Source organism: Rhinoderma darwinii, chromosome 9 (assembly GCF_050947455.1).
Source record: "Rhinoderma darwinii isolate aRhiDar2 chromosome 9, aRhiDar2.hap1, whole genome shotgun sequence".
NCBI classification, from domain to species: domain Eukaryota; kingdom Metazoa; phylum Chordata; class Amphibia; order Anura; family Rhinodermatidae; genus Rhinoderma; species Rhinoderma darwinii.
In genome coordinates, this window is record NC_134695.1 from 45585306 (window position 1) to 45602354 (window position 17049).

Genomic DNA, 17049 nt, shown 5'->3' on the forward strand with positions numbered 1-17049 from the left:
TAATTACGGCCGTAATTGACGCGGCGTTCAAGCGCCTGCACATGCCGGTACGGCTGAAATTACGGGGATGTTTTCAGGCTGAAACATCCCCGTAATTTCAGCCGTAACGGACGCCCTCGTGTGAACATACCCTAACACTAATCTAGGGAACGCTATTTAGAAGAATAATGTACTTGGCATACAAGAGATGGAGAAATCTATGTACAGTGGCTTCTAACTTGCTGCCCCTGGATTCTAAGAGTGGGGTATGCTGCCGGTTTTGGGTTCTAATGCACTCAACTAGCTTAGGGCCTGTTCACATCACCATTCGCTTTCCGCTCCGGGGTACCGTCTGAGGTTTCCGTCGGGTGAACCCCGCAACGGAAAGTGAAAGCACATCTTCCGTTTCAGTCACCATTGATCTCAATGGTGGCGGAAACATCGCTAATGCTTTCCGTTTGTCACCATTCCGGCAGGTTTCCGGTTTTCCGACGGAATCAATAGCGGAGTCGACTGCGCTATTGATTGTCAGAAAACTGGAAACCTGCCGGAATGGTGACAAACGGAAAGCATTAGCGATGTTTCCGCCACCATTGAGATCAATGGTGACTGAAACGGAAGATGTGCTTTCACTTTCCGTTGCGGGGGTTCACCCGACGGAAACCTCCGACGGAACGGAAATGAACGGTGATGTGAACAGGCCCTTAGTGTTACCAGGGTTTGTGCCCACATTTAAAGAACATTGTCTCTGACGCATTCTCTGTAGACGTCTGTGAAATATTGAACTTGTTTAGGAAAACCTGTGTGGGATGTAAAGCTCAGTTAACGCCCCAGGTATTATGTCGTGTAATGTACAGATACCATAACAAAGACTGGAAACATGGCAGATTTCTAAACACAGCCCCAGACAGTCATAAAATGGGATCGAAATCCATGTGGATAAATGGCTGCTCCTAAAATAGCCCTGGGTCTTAACCCTTTTCTGTCCGTATAAAACTTGTGCTCAGAAAACCAAGTTGCATAATGAGAATAGAACTCCAGATCATCTCTACAGAATATATATATTATTTTTTATCATCATAGGAAACATGCAGCCACTGACCCTTACATTGTTTATTAGACGTATTTTACACTCCAACCCAATTATACACATTGCTATATATTAAACCAAGCAGTTGTTTAAATTACGCTGTACAATGAATTGCGTGACATGGCGCCTTCTTTGACTTGATGCCATATGAAGTCTTTATATATTACCACGCCTGCGTTTTGTCTGGGGACGCGGGCTTGTTTATGATGCTTGCTATGAGTCTGGTTAATGTCTTCTTGTAATGAAGCTTCTCATCTCTGGGGTTAACCTGTTATCCAGAAAACCATAAAGTTCTGACATTAGGAAAGCGATATCCATAAAATCAAGGTTTGCACCTGTTTCTCATACACAGTGGAGGCTGGTGACCGGACGAAGCTTGATAACGGAAGTATGAATGTTAGAAACAATTCATTGTGTACAAACAACAGCGGTCAGCCGCCATACGAATGCGCCATCCATACAGGATCATACATTGACTAAGAGCCTGAGAAAGGTCATGGTATTGACCGAAATAATAAAAATAATTAGAAATTGTTTTTGAGAGGTCTGAAGGGCAACCAATATTACTGCCGTTCTAGGTCTTATAAGGATTGCCACCAGCTTTCCTAGCTAAACTACAAATCTGCCTATTTATACAGCCATATAGTGAGAAGTTTTAACACAAGTACATTTTATTTAACTTGGCCGTATATGTTAGATGTCACCATTCACAATAGATTGTCAGCGGGAGCTGCCAACAGTTATCTGATAGGCCTGCTTTACATCTATCTAACTGACATATATAACCATATAATTGGTATATAATACTTTCACCGAGTATACAAGACCAAAATAAGTCTCTGTTCACATTTGCATTGAGTCACAATGCTCTGCTGGATATGTCCTATGACCCCAACGGAGCCCATTGACTTACCTTACGTCAGGGTTCCGCCATGGTGTACGTTGTTTCGAAATGAAGAAAAGCCCTAGTCATCTGCCAATTCTGTGCTCTATGGCCAACATGTTTGACCGGCTTGTAGTAAAAAAAAAAAACACTAAGCTGGAAGATGGTGGCTTCCCCAGACTGACATACATTTGACACAGTAAAATTGCAACCAATTTTTGATTTAAAAAAAAATAGAAAATTCAAATTTACACAACTCTTTAGTAATTTTCACTATTGCACTTAGAACATGCTGTTCTCTGGTCCTGCATATCCCACAACACACAAAAGGAAAAAAAATCCCCTGGCTACACAGGATAAGCGGAAGCCTGGAAGATATCTTCTGTTATAATGATCTGACATTTGCTTACACTTTGTCCTGTTCTTAGTCCTTCCAAACCACTAACTCCATTCTGAACAAAAAAAAAACAGAAAAAAAACAATACAACATGAAAAAATACTTGTTTGTGGTTATGAAGCATTATCCACCATGTGTGTATGTCCTGACCTTACCTGGAGGAGATGTGCTTAATAGCTGTATCTGTACTTTAATGAGTAAACATCAGATTTCTAACTTGGCAGCTAAAAGGTTAAGAGTCTCCACCCTCTGTTCCGCAGACAGTCCATTACTAGACACATTTCATCCTAAGCAGCACTAAAGGTATAGCCATAACCTTCATAAAGAGCTTGGAAAAGCATTAAAAGCTTCTGCACTACTGCACAGGGAACCCTTTTACCAGGCGTCTATGGACCTCTGGCTTTACAATGGGGCTACGTAACTTTATTGTACCATGGATTTTATACCTAACATTACCATGTGAATTGATCGGGGCTGAAGATATGAAGCTTTCAGAGAACCAAAATCATATGCAGGTAAGAGGCATATTATTTAATACCCTTATAGCCTACAGATACAGTCCAGCTTCCAGGAATAAACCCTTATAACAATGGCTATGTATACCTATGGTATTAAAAAGATCAATAGAAACTGGCTGAATTATTAGGAAAATATCTGATGAGACTAAAAATGTTGACAGGTCATTAATCATATATGTACATGTATTTAGCAATATGAGTTGTGAATGAGCCGTATGTGCCCAATTGGAACTGGTTGTATATACTAGTAATCCTGTGTTGATGGAAAGAATATTGGATCACACCAACCATGATGACTTTCAAAATATAGCCCACCCACGTGGGTTTGGCTCCCTGTTTAATAGATTATATTAGAGCATTTCACACACGATTTAGGATGTCCATGCATTGACCCTCAACAGTTGTTGTACAAAAAATCTCCATGTTCATACATTTTGGCTAGATTCACACGAGCGTATTGTCATGGAAGTCAATGGCTCAAAATATATTAGACTGAAATTTAGACGACAGACACTCACGTCAGGAACTTTATCCAGCATCCTAAGGAGATTTCATACCGATATATATCGAAAGAGGAGAAATAACACACAGATGCTGCTGGCATGCTCAAAATACTCCTCTGGGGGTTTATTGCCAAACTCAATTACAATAATATCATTCAAAAGGGGTGTAGGCTTGAGGTTAACCAATCAATGTGACAATATTTCTTATTCAGCCAATAGCAGACCATAAGAATATTTAAAATACATAACTATAATTCTTCAAAAAAATGCTGACAACAGGTAACACCTGGAGACAAACTTACAATGGGGTGTTGTTAACTGTTCTTTCCCATGAGGGAGTTTGTTGCGATAACGAGAAACAGTTGCATTTTATGTCTGGGCATTCAGCCAACCCGCTAGCATCTATAAAGGCCACACGTTGAACACATAAAGATAACACATTTCTTTGAGACTCGAGCAGAACTATGTAGAGGAAAGGTCATTAAAATAATGGAGAATACATATCTTAGTAATTCGGCATCCTGCTTGATAATTCATAATGTAATTTAATACAGAGAATATAAGCAAATAAACCATCCTTCACAATATGAAACCTCAGACATGAAAAACTGCAGTTTTTTCCGTCTGAGGTGCATCCGTGCTGCAACCCTGCAGGACACGATATCACGCATCCCCCATAGACTAGAGTCTATGGAGGGATGCGTGAAGCGCAAGAAAATAGGACATGTCCTATTTTTTAACAGACCCTTCACACGGTCCGTGTGAACGGCCCCTTTGAATTAAATAGGTCCATGTGACATCTGTTGTTTCAACGGCCGTCACACGGACGTATTCAACGTTCGTGTTAATAAGACCTTAAAGGTTCCCTTATTAACCTGCAAAGTCTTATAGTGCTACACTTACCCAAAAAGTGTTGAATTACAAGCTGGTGAGTTTGCACCACACCACTCCCACACATATAACATTGCTGCGATGAGCATTCCCCTAGAGTGGGTGAAGCTGTCAGTCTGACAAGAGTAGCTACACCAGTAGTATCTGTCCCATTATACAATGACACATGTGTACATTTGAAATCTATTATGGGAAGGTATGCAATGTCTATAGTTCACTCATGCCTAGGACTATTTTCTCTCCTTGTGATGAAATATACTTTATGACCATTTGTTTTGTTGAGTGAGGCTCTGTATATAGTTACACAACTATGTACAGCACTATACATTGTCCGTACTACTCTACTAAGTGCAAGAATTGCAGCAATACTGAAATCTGAGCCATATTTCAGTTTATAAAACTGTGTGACAGTAATAAAGGTAATTTTTACAAGGAATAAATGAGAAAAAGCAACCCAACATTTGTAAACCATCTTCTCCTGATTACAGCAATGCCCCATATGTGGTAATAAACTGTTGTTTGGACCCACGGCAGGGCTCACAAGAGAAGGAGCTTCATTTCGATTTTGGAGAGCAGATTTTGCTGGAATAGTTTTCAGTGCCATGTTGTGTTTGAAACGCCTCAAAGGGACCAAAAAAGAGGAAACCCCCCAAAAGTGACCCATTTTTGAAACTACACCACTCAAGGAATATTTCTAGGGGTATAGTTAGCATTTTGACCCAACATGTTTTTTGCAGAATTTATGGGAATTATGCAGTGAAATTGAAAATCTAAATTTTTTTCTAATAAAATGTCGTTTTAGCTCAGATTTTTTCATTTTTACAATAGATAAAGGAAAAAAAAGCACCCCAACATTTGTAAAGCAAACTCTTCTGAGCACAGCAATACCCCATATGTGGTAATAAACTGCTGTTTGGACACACGGCGGGGCTTAGAAAGGACGGAGCGCCATTTGACTTTTGGACCTCAAATTTTGCTGGAATGTTTTGCAGCGCCATGTCACATTTGCAAACCCACTGAGGTGCCAAAGTAGTGCAAACCCCGCAAAAGTGACCCCATTTGGGAAACTACACCCCTCGTGGAATTAATCTAGCGGTATAATGAGCATTTTGACCCCACTGTTTTTTGCTGAATTTATTGGAATTAGGCAGTGAAAATTAAAATCTACATTCTTTCCACTAAAATGTTGACATTTTTTTATTTTCACAAAGAATAAAGGAGAAAAAGCACCCCAACAATTGTAAAGCAATTTCTCCCGAGTACGGCAATACCCCATATGTGGTAATAAACTGCTGTTTGGACATACGGCAGCGCTCAGAATGGCAGGAGTGCTACTTGGCATGTAGATATTGGTTGGTTGTTTTTTGGGCGCAATGTCGCATTTGCAGAGCCCCTGAGGTACCAGCATAGTAGAAACCCCTGAGAAGTGACTCCATTTTGGAAACTATACCCCTCAGGGTAATCATCTAGGGGTGTAGTGAGCATTTTGATCCCTCAGGTGTTTAATAGATTGTATTAGAATGAGGCAGTGAAAATGAAAAAAAACATTTTTTCCCAAAAATATGTAGTTTTGCACCCAATTTTTTTTCCACAAGGGCTAATAGGAGAAAAGACAACACACAATTTGTTACGCAATACTCCATGTGTGGCCCTAAACTGCTGTTTGCGCACATGGAAGGAGCGCCATTTGGCTTTTAGAGCGCAGATTTTGCTGGACTGGTGTACGAACGCCATGTCGCATTTGCAGAGCTCCCTTAGGAGTAGAGTGTAAAACCCTGAGAAATTACCCCATTTTGTAAACTACACCCCGCAAGGCATTTATCATTTGCCTGGACATATGACAGGGCTTAGGAGTGAAAGGCCTATTTTGGTGATTTTCGCAGCATTAGCCCACAATGGCAGGGCTCTGAGGTCAAATAGTAAAACAAACCCCCAAGTAGTGACGCCCATTTTGGAAACTGCACCCCTGAAGGCATTTTTTAAGGGGTGTAGTGAGCATTTTGACCACACAGATATTTTATTAGAAATGAATGTTCAGTGGATGGTGCAAAGTGAAAATTGCAAATTTCCACAGGTATATGCCATTTTAGTGCACAATATGTTGTGCCCACTTCGTGCCACTGAAGACAAATACCTCAAATTATTAAGCGGGTTCCCGGGTATGGCGATGCCATATATGTGAACGTAAACTGCTGTTTGGGCACGCTGCAGGGTTCAGAATTTGGCTTTTGGAGCGCAGATTTTGCTTGGTAGTTTTGTTTGAGGTTTTGCTGGTATTTCAGTTTATGATGTGGAGGCATATGTAAACTGTGAGAGGTACATCAGGGCATAATAAGAGGGTATAATAATGGGGTAAATAAATAATAATTCATAGATATGTGGCCGGTGTCACACTGACAAATGGTGCCAGATGTTATCCACTTTTGGACACTCTTATTTTTTTCTCCACCGGAGCTGTGTGAGGGCTTAATTGTTGCGGGACAATCTGTAGATTTCATTGGTACCATTTTGGGGTACATGCAATTTTTTGATCACTTTTCTATTTCATTTTTTGGCAAGCAAGGTGACCAAAAACCAGCAATTCTGATGTTTTTTATTCTTTTTTTTTTTTACGGCGTTCGCCATGCGCTATGAATGACAATTTTACTTTATTCTGCTGGTCGGTACGAATACGGCGATACCAGATGTATATAGTTTTTCTTATGTTTTGCAGCGTCTGCACAATAAAACTACTTTTGTTTCAAATGATTTATTTTTTGTGTCACCATATTCTGAGAGCCATAACTTTTTTGTTTTTCCGTCCAAAAAGCTGTGAGAGGGATTGTTTTTTGCGGGACGGGCTGCAGTTTTTAATGGTATAATTTTGGGGTACATGCAACTTTTAGATCCCTTTTTTTATTCTGTTTTGCGAGGGGTAGTGACTAACAAACAGCGATTCTGGAATAGATTTTTATTTTATTTTTTTACGGTGTTCACGGTGCGGGTAAAATAGCGTGATATTTTTATAGTTCGGGTCGTTACGGACGCGGGGATACCACATGTGTACTTTTTTTTTATGTTTTCTGTTTTTTCCTATAATAAATAACTTATTATGGGAAAAAAAGCCTTAGTGTTTTTTAACATGAAACTTATTTTTTTTTTACTTTTTTACAAAATGTTTATTAACTTGTTTTAAAAAAAAATTTGTCCCACTGGGGGACTTGAAGGCATGAAGCACTGATCGCTATTCTAATACACTGCACTACCTACATAGCTATTCACTGACAGCAAGCCTATTAGGTTTCGCCTAATAGGCTTCCGTACTAGGAAGCGATTGTTAGTCTACGGTTGCCATAGCAACCATCGGAACCCCCGTGGGTGCCGATGGTTGCCATTAGCAACCATAGGGTGCGATCTAAGGGCTTAATCGGCCGGATCGCAGCCTAGCTCCAGTCCTGGCCGTTAGAGCACGATGTCAGCTGTGACAAACAGCTTACACCCGCGCCCGTGCCAACAATCAAGATTGCCGACAGGCTAGAAGACACTTAGATGCAGCGATCGCTTTGATCGCTGCATCTAAGGAGTTAATCGGCCGGATCACAGCCTAGCTCTAGTGTGTCATTTGCTGGTTCCACTTCTTCTCCTCTTCCCCTTGATATCGGGGTTCCTCAGGGATCAGTCCTAGGTCCGCTCCTCTTTTCTCTCTACACAGCTCCTATTGGACAAACCATCCGCAGATTTCACTTCCAGTACCATCTCTACGCTGATGACACCCAATTATATGCCTCTTCCCATGACATCACCCCTGCTCTAATACAAAACACCAGTGATTGTCTGTCCGCTGTCTCTAACATTATGTCCTCTATCTATCTGAAACTGAATCTTTCTAAAACTGAGCTCCTTGTGTTCCCACCATCTACTAACCTCCCTAAACCTGATGTCTCCATCTCTGTGTGTGGCACTACCATCACTCCTAAGCAGCACGCCCGCTGTCTCGGGGTTATTTTTGACTCAGATCTTTCCTTTACTCCTCACATTCAATCACTTTCACGCTCCTGTCATTTTCACCTCAAAAATATCTCCAGAATCCGCTCTTTTCTTACGGAGGAAACCGCCAAAACTTTCATTGTTGCTCTGATTCACTCTCGTCTTGACTACTGTAACTCATTACTAGTCGGTCTTCCCCTCACAACTCTCCCCTCTCCAATCTATCCTCAATGCAGCAGCCAGGCTCATATTTATGACCAACCGCTATACCAACGCCTCTACTCTGTGCCAGTCACTGCACTGGTTGCCCATCCCCTTCAGAATAAAATTCAAACTTATTACTCTCACCCACAAAGCTCTCCACAGTGCTGCACCTCCTTACATCTCCTCCCTCATCTCTGTCCACCACCCTACTCACGCTCTACGTTCTGCCAACGACCTTAGATTAAAATCCTCCATAATCCGAATCTCCCACTCCCGTCTCCAAGATTTTTCTCGTGCTGCACCAGTCCTCTGGAATGCGCTACCCCAAACAAATCTTTCAGCCATTTCTCAATGTACTCATCTGGTCTTAGGCCCTCTGCCCCTTCAGAGAGGCCTACAATCCGCAGCTTATTCCTCCTCAAACTCTTCTCCAGATCTTCAGCCTTTTGGCGCCACAGCTCCACCTTACCGGTAAGATCACTTAGCGTGCGAAGAATGGCTTCAGTATGGTCTTCCATGGTAGAGATTCTAGTCTCAGCCTGAGTAACCCGGTCTCTCAGGTTATGTAAATCCTGGCGCAAGAGACCGACATCCACCTTCACCTCCTCAATTTTGGTTGTGACTGACGTCCGAGTCTCCAGGATCGCCGTCCGAGTCTCCAGGATCACCGTCAGAAGCGTCTCCGAGACCTGCTTCAAGGTCAGTTCAGGCGAGGCTGGACCTTCCTCAGAGGTAAGTACAGCAGGCGTCACAGGCTGTGCAAGTGCAGACGATCCAGACTCACCTCGGGCGCCATCTTGTCCGGAGCTCGTGGCGAACTCTTTAATTTTCTCGGCCGCAGCTGACGTCTTGGGAGGTCCAATATTGCTCCTCGTGGGTCTTCTACCGTTTTTTCTGAGATTATAGGGAATTTTGGCATCCATAATTCCACCACAGGATGAATGTCTGTAGGAGGGACTACCACTGTCGGTACGCAATGCAAGAGACACCACTTCTTTTGTTCAGCTTCTTTACTGAAATGAACAGGTAACAGGAAATTCTCTTCTATGGAGCTGACAGGAATCCTGAGGTTGAGGACTTCGATGCCGCTGGAAGTCCCCCGGAGAGAGGTTGTGCCTGACCCCACGTTGCCAGGCCTGGCTACGGTCACGCCGCCGTCAGTCACGGTGGGAGCTACCCACTACTGACAGCCTACCCTAGGGTAAGACTCACACTCCCGGCCCATGGATCGCGTCATGGGAATAAGCAAACTACCCGTACCTACTGGCACCGTCACGGGTCCTTGCGGAGCTATCTACCTTTCGCGACAAACCCTCTCCTCAGTCGGCGGTCCAAACGGTGGACCCCCTAGGACGCAACTGAACCGGCGGGTTGACGCTAAGGTTTACACAAAGTCCAGCTAATAGTCCAATAAAGTCCCGTCAACCCGACCGTTCCTTCTGTCTGCTCCTGATCCAACAAGATTCATCAACAACAGTTCCATGCAAATGTTACAGGCGGTGATTCATCAACAACAGTTCCATGCAAATATTACAGTTGTTTACACTCTGGAGGACACGCAGGGACACTGGCGCGGTTAATGAGGTAGCGAGCCTGTACTAGGCCTAATTCAGGCTAAATCATCTGAGGATTGTAAGGATAGTCTTTCATGTACTTTGTGACCAGGATAAACGGCCGTACTTCTCTTGGAGGGTCAGTCTGTAATGCGGGTACTGGTACTGTCTCTGGGAAGATCTGAGGGTCTTAGTGAGGGGCTACGGGGTGTGGCCGGTACCTGTAGCGGATGCTGATGCTCCAATCCGCTCCTGCTTCAGTCAGTCCTTTGTTTAGGCGCACCCCCTGCTTCTCTCTCTCTCTACTGCAGGGAGACACGTTCCTCCTGTCGGTCCTCTGCTGCCACACTGATTCCTCCTCCTTGCGTCACTGATCCGGCAGCCCTCTGTGCTCCAGCCTCCTGTAGCCACGCTGGGGGTTCCTCCCTGGCCGTTCGTCTGGGGTCGGTCACCTGGCTTTATTCCCCCCCCCCCCTTTAGCGTTCTCTCTCTCGCTCCCTCTCCTCCTTCCTGCACTCTCCTCCTCCCGCTCAAGTCCCGGCATCGCGAGGCTTCGCCCTGCTTCACCACTGGGCGCATGCGTCATGGCTGTCGGCAGCGCGGCCGTCACCATGACGCCCAAGACGCTCCTCTGCTCCGGAGCCGAACTCCCGAGCCGCCCGACAAGCCCGTGTCCCTGCGTTGGTCCCCCGGGGAGAGGTAAGTACAAGTGCACCCTTACATGTCGGGGGTCGCCACACGGAGCTAGGGATCTGTACCTGGCCAGGGCCCCCCCCCCCCCTGACGGCCAGATATTTATTGTAGCATGTCAATGTATGACTAGTAAATGGAAAACAGGGCTAGTTGTTAACTTCTCAGAAACCATTAAAAGGGTGAACACTGAATCTTAACAAGTGCCAAAGTTTACTACCTATTCAAGAAAAATGTGCAAGAATCCCCCAAATATCTGGTGGCTTTGAAGATGGTGTCTGGTTAGGGTAATCCCAGGCTTTGGTAACACTGAGATCAAGTGTCTTACATATGCTTGTATTCTTAACTTTTAAATTACCCTGTACATATTATACCATAAATCAGTTTAGTCCACAAGGTCTCGAAATAAACCAACATGAGGGCAAATAATATGGATGGCAAAGTAAACAGAACATATAAAAGGGGTGATATGGAAGTGAATATTTATAATAAGAAATATTAACATATTTTTTTAACTTAATTGTACAATGCACAATGTGTTAACATGCATATACTATACAGAGGTAAAAAATACACTGCCCGAAAATAACCATTGCCTGTGTGATTATTACATTTTACATATAAAAATAGAAACCTAAATCGCTCAGCAACTTTAAAGAAATAGGAGATTTGTTATAAGTTAGACGCAGAGTGAAAGTAGAGGTAGTGAAAAGAATGGGGGAAAACTAAAAAATTTTTGTTTTTGTTGTTGCACTCTAATTTTTGTAATGTACTGTACCCTCTCTTCATGTATATTCTATATCTCCTGCTAATGTTTGGCTGTGAAGTGTATGGTGATATCGTGACATGAGTACTTTATTTTTTGAAGGAGCATAGTCTGGAACTTACCTTGAGCACCACAGTAAAAAATGTCAATAATTACACCGCTGCATTAATTATTCTACCTCTTTTTCAAAATTTCCAGGAAACCAACCTTGCATGGACAGATTTCATGACTGACAGACAGTTTGGTCAATTCCGTTTTGGTATTGGACTAGGCCCAAGCCCAAGCTCAAGTAAGAATGAGTCTACATCATCGCTCCTGCATATCAGGGGTACTGAGAAGCTGTTTGTTACTGTGATCGCAGAGACCAACAGGAGTGATGTCATGCTGGCCGTCACATCATGCAAGCTTGTGAGCAAAAAGAACAAAACAAAGTCCTACTTCATCCAGGATGGGTAAGAAACAGAGTTTCCTCATTATAAATCCAAGATTGGGAATCTACAGAATTCCAGAAACACTTAGTCAACATGCACGAAATCATATGCATACAGAGATACAGTATGGGCCTATAGAGTTCTATGGGTGCCGTATTACAGCTCCATATAACATAGCCATAATACGGTTGATTTGTACACATGTATATAAATGTTTGTGAAGGCTCGCAAAACTGGATATACTAGTCCATCTCAATGAATTAGAATATCATCAAAAAGTTAATTTATTTCAGTAACTCAATTAAAAAAGTGAAACGCATATATTATATATATTCATTACACACAGAGTGAATATGTGTTATATCAAGTTCAGTCAGCGCAGTCGTCTAGCAGGGAATTTTCGAGCACTTCATGCTTTCCTCTGCTGACAAGCTTTATGGAGATGCGGATTTCATTTTCCAGCAGGACTTGGCACCTGCCCACACTGCCAAAACTACCAATACCTGGTGTAATAACCACAGTATCACTGCGCTTGATTCCCAGCAAACTCGCCTGACCTAAACCCCATAGAGAATCTATAGGGTATTGTCAAGAGGAAGATGAGACACCAGACCCAACAATGCAGACGAGCTGAAGGCCAAATCTATATAATATAGGAGTTTCACATTTTGAATTGAATTACTGAAATAAATTAACTTTTTGATGATATTCTATTTCATTGAGATGGACTAGTATATGAGAGCAGGCTTTTTTTCTGGACTTCCTGTCATTAAAGGGGTTTTCCATGACAACTGAGGTGGGACCCGCATCTATCTGACATTTATGACTTATCATTTGGATAGGTCATAAATGTCTCTAATGGGAAAACTCCTTTAACTAAATAGGTACTAACGCATTGGTAGGAAGGTTTCGAACTATACTTGAAGCTCTCTCGTCTTACATAAGGACGGGTCACATGTCGTTTTTTGGCTGCCTCTGTATTGCTGTGGCACTTCGTCTGAACCTACGTTTCTATTTCTGTCCGTGGATGTATTATGCTTTACCAGTTTAATTCAGAAAAATATAAACACATATATTAGAATGAATCCACATAGCAATAAGTATCCAGGTATAAACTTTCTGGTAGATACTAATCTGCCCTTTCATCGAAGCATTGGCCTGCCCTACACTGCTATCCTCTCCTCAACCATGTCAGCATAGAGCAAGGTAATGTTCTGGAGAGATACCAAGGTCTTGTCTCAGTAACGTATGATGGGATTTGTATGTGACGTGGTGGAATTAGTGATGCTATCTCCTGGAATTCAAACATTTGTTAAACCATTGCATATGAATAAGTGATTTTCTTAAAGCTGTATTCCTCCATAAGTAGAAAGAACTTAAAGATGATGCACACATCTGTAAAAAAAAAAAATAATAATTAATGTGTTGTGTTTTAATGCAACTTTCAAATAGAATTTTCTTTTTTTTTTTTTTTTTTTTTACTTTGCATACATAAGCTCTATTGTTCACTCTCAGCCGATTCCGTCAGTCCAGCTGAACTGACGGCTCGCTTGAGATCGGTTCCTGTGTGTCTCTTACCCCTATTAACAACTCCTAACAGAATTGCCAGGAGAGCTGACAGATCCTCTATAAATAAAACTATTTTATTAATGAATTCCTTTATTAAACCAAAACTAAAGCCTTTAATTCTAATTTCAGGTGTTTAGATAAAAGAATAATAGAGGAGGTCTCAAGGGAAGACAACAAGATGGTCTTCACATTGCGTCTCTCAGGAGTAGCCCAGATTTCTGGCTCCGTCCTGGTAGGTGTGACTACTTTCTTTTGGAATTTGCGGGTTGTACTATGGAGAGAAGCTCCTGCATCCCAGTAGAAATATCTGCCCCTGACTATCTTGTGGCATAGTACTACTATTCTGTGGTGGAGGGAATTTGTATGTTGTGACAAAATGTTTTAGCTATCTTTTTCTGCCTCCAGCCTTAGGGCTAATTCACATGAGTGTGTTTGGTCCGTGATATACGGTCCGCATGTCGGACGCATTTCCCGGACCGAACACTGTGCAGGGAGCCGGGCACCTAGCATCATAGTTATGTACGACGCTAGGTGTCCCTGACTCTCCGGGGAACTACTGTCCCGTACTGAAAACCTGATTACAGTACGGGACAGTTTTCCCGCAGCGAGGCAGAGACACCTAGCATCACAGATAACTATGACCCTAGGAGCCCGGCTCCCTGCAGTTTGCGACATGCGGACCGTATATCACGGACCAAACACGCTCATGTGAATTAGGCCTAAAACTGAGAATTTTACATGTTCTGCATTTCTTCTTTTAATTAGGTATTTCTAAGCTGTGAGGTAAAGTTGTGCCTGAATTCTAACCACTCATTGTCATGTGGTTCTTACTGTCCTCTGCAATTGCTCTCCAAACAACCAACAGAACCCCTGCTGGAGACGAGGACATACCACATAACCGCCAAACCAATCTATGTGATTCGGGAGGCAAGAAAAAAAGGCAAGTATCAGCTTGACTACATTGGGCAGATTGGTTTGATCTAAAGACATTCACCTGAGACAGACTGGTTGTTAGGGACGAGCTACCTGACAACCTCTTATAAAAGACGATGGTTGTTAGGGATTGTAACCCTAGCAACCAATCTGTTTGAAATGACTTCAAGATGTATTGGCGCTGTCCTGACAACAAAAAATTCTATCAATTGCACTATCCTAAAATTACATCTAGGTTGAGCTCCTGTTTTTTGGTAACTACATGAAATGTATTAATTTGTCTGACAGAACACACATTTTCTCTTTACGTACTAACCTGTAAAATAAACCACTCTGGTTTCCTCTAAGATACTGCAGTACCTATGTCTACCTATGATACCGTTACCCAGCGTTCTGCCTCCTGCATGACTCTGGCTACCATGATAGTTCGATATGACCCCCAGAATTCAGTTTTACAACAATAGAGCAGATTTACTATTCAAATTGAGCCAGAATTCTGGCGCACATGCTGTGCGCCACATTTATTGACTGTTTTAGACACTTTTTGTCATGCTTGACAAGGGGTGTGGTCTAGCAGAAATGGTGTGTGACCTAGCAGAAAGTGGGCGTGACTTAACATGCGCCAAAATTTTGCCGTTAAAAAAACTGGAGTAAACTAAGCCAACCAAGAAGTGGTATGAGGAAGAGAAAAGTGTCTAGCTAGAAGTGCCAAGTTTATCATACAGCATGCACTACTGTGATAAATCTGGAGCATTTTCACACGATCTAAATTTTTAACAGTATTAGTAAATCTGCCCCAATATGGTTAGTTTAGCAGGAAGAGACAGAAGAAGATATGATTTAAAGGGGTTTTCCAGGGATACTATTTTTTTCAAGCAGGGCAGCGCACGAGCACAGAGGAGTTTTATTAAGAACAAGAAAACGGGACGGGCCTTGAGGTGTAAGCAAAGAATTCAACGGGGCGGGCATGGAGACTGCGGACCAATAGGATGCCTCAAAGCCAGATATACATCAGAAGTCCCGGGTTTGAGGCATCCTATTGATCCACAGCCTCTTCAATGTCCGCTCCGACGTTCTTTGCTTCTACTTCAATCGCGGCACCATGTTAATCAGTGCCTGCAAGCTGCCTGCCCCGATTGTATCTACAGTTATGTTGGGGTACATATATTTAGGGTTAATAATGGGGATTACATTAGATATCTGAGGTGCCGTCACGTGATTCTATGACCGCACCTCAGATAAAGAAGGTGGGCGGGATAAACTAAAGGGGAAGGGAGAACTAGGCAGGAAGACCAATAGACACAGAGGGGGCGCAATAACTACTAAAGAACAGCCCTGTGTCGTTACGTCGGTTAGTGAGGTATCGACACAGGTGTATGTGTATTCTAAGGGTATGTTCACACACACTAATTACGGACGTAATTCGGGCGTTTTTGCCCCGAATTACGTCCGAAAAATACGCCTCAATAGCGTTGACAAACATCTGCCCATTGAAAGCAATGGGCTGACGTTTGTCTGTTCACACGAGGCGTATATTTATGCGCCGCTGTCAAATGACGGCGCGTAAATGGACGCCCGCGTCAAAAAAGTGACCTGTCACTTCTTGGGGCGTAATTGGAGCCGTTTTTCATTGACTCAAATGAAAAGCAGCGCCAATTACGTCCGTAATGGACGCGGCGTTCAAGCACCTGCACATGCCGGTACAGCTGAAATTACGGGGATGTTTCCTCCTGAAAACATCCCCGTAATTTCAGCCGTTACGGACGCTGTCGTGTGAACATACCCTAACTCTCGTGCACGAGCCTGTGTCGAGAGAAAAAAGACACCGATGAAAATCAGAACTTCCGGCAGGGTAGGGTGAATAGGAAGAAATTTATTCAGATTTAATACAGAATGTATATTAGGAACTTTATTCAATAGTTATATAGAATATTAGTTAAAAAATGTTGTGCCCCTGGAAAACCCTTTTAACTTCTACCCTTCACCTTTACAGTGGAACGGACTTTAGATTTGTCAAACTTTTGGAATATAGAAAACTGTACTTGGGCAATGCTATGTTCCCTTAGTGACACTGGTTACTGGATGGTAATTTGCCCTCAAAGGATCTCATACTGCAGATCAATATACTGGTAACTGTATGGCGCTATTGGCATTAGCATACTGCACATTATGACCGTATCAAGAACTACAGTTTAACTTTGGCTTTTTTGCAGCTTTTAAGAAACCCATCATCTTGTTCCTCCTACTGAGTCTTTCAGCAACGTGTTCTTACTTTTTTCTCATATGTTTTATTACAATTTGTGTACAGGATGTATCTTAGTGAAACTTTAAAGAGAACCTTTCACCTGCCCATACATGTGCAGCATGTAATGGGCAGGGCTACACAAACCCTGGGGCACTTTACTTTTTTTTCTACCCTCCTACGTTATTTAGATAGATTTATTTAGATATATTTGGCGCCCGATATTTAAATAACCTCCTGGTCTGTCAATGCGGCGTGTAATGGCAAGGGGGCGCGTAACATGGCTGTGACACTGTCCAATCAGCTACGGATAGTGTCACAGCAAGTGCCGGAGAGAGTGTGCGCGCACACGCTCTCACTCCTCAGCAGACAAGGAAAAGACTGATCTCTCGCGAGAGATCACAGTCTTATACTGGTCTGCCGAACTGGCAAGG

The 17049-nt window shown here is 42.8% G+C and overlaps 1 long non-coding RNA gene across 1 annotated transcript; it reads left to right on the top strand.

Moving 5' to 3' along the window:
• The first annotated feature begins 11641 nt into the window (after nucleotides 1-11641).
• On the top strand, nucleotides 11642-14374 carry LOC142660352 (uncharacterized). Its single transcript, XR_012850467.1, has 3 exons — nucleotides 11642-11892; nucleotides 13570-13672; nucleotides 14206-14374. It is a non-coding gene; the product is annotated as an uncharacterized LOC142660352 (long non-coding RNA).
• Nucleotides 14375-17049: the final 2675 nt, after the last annotated feature.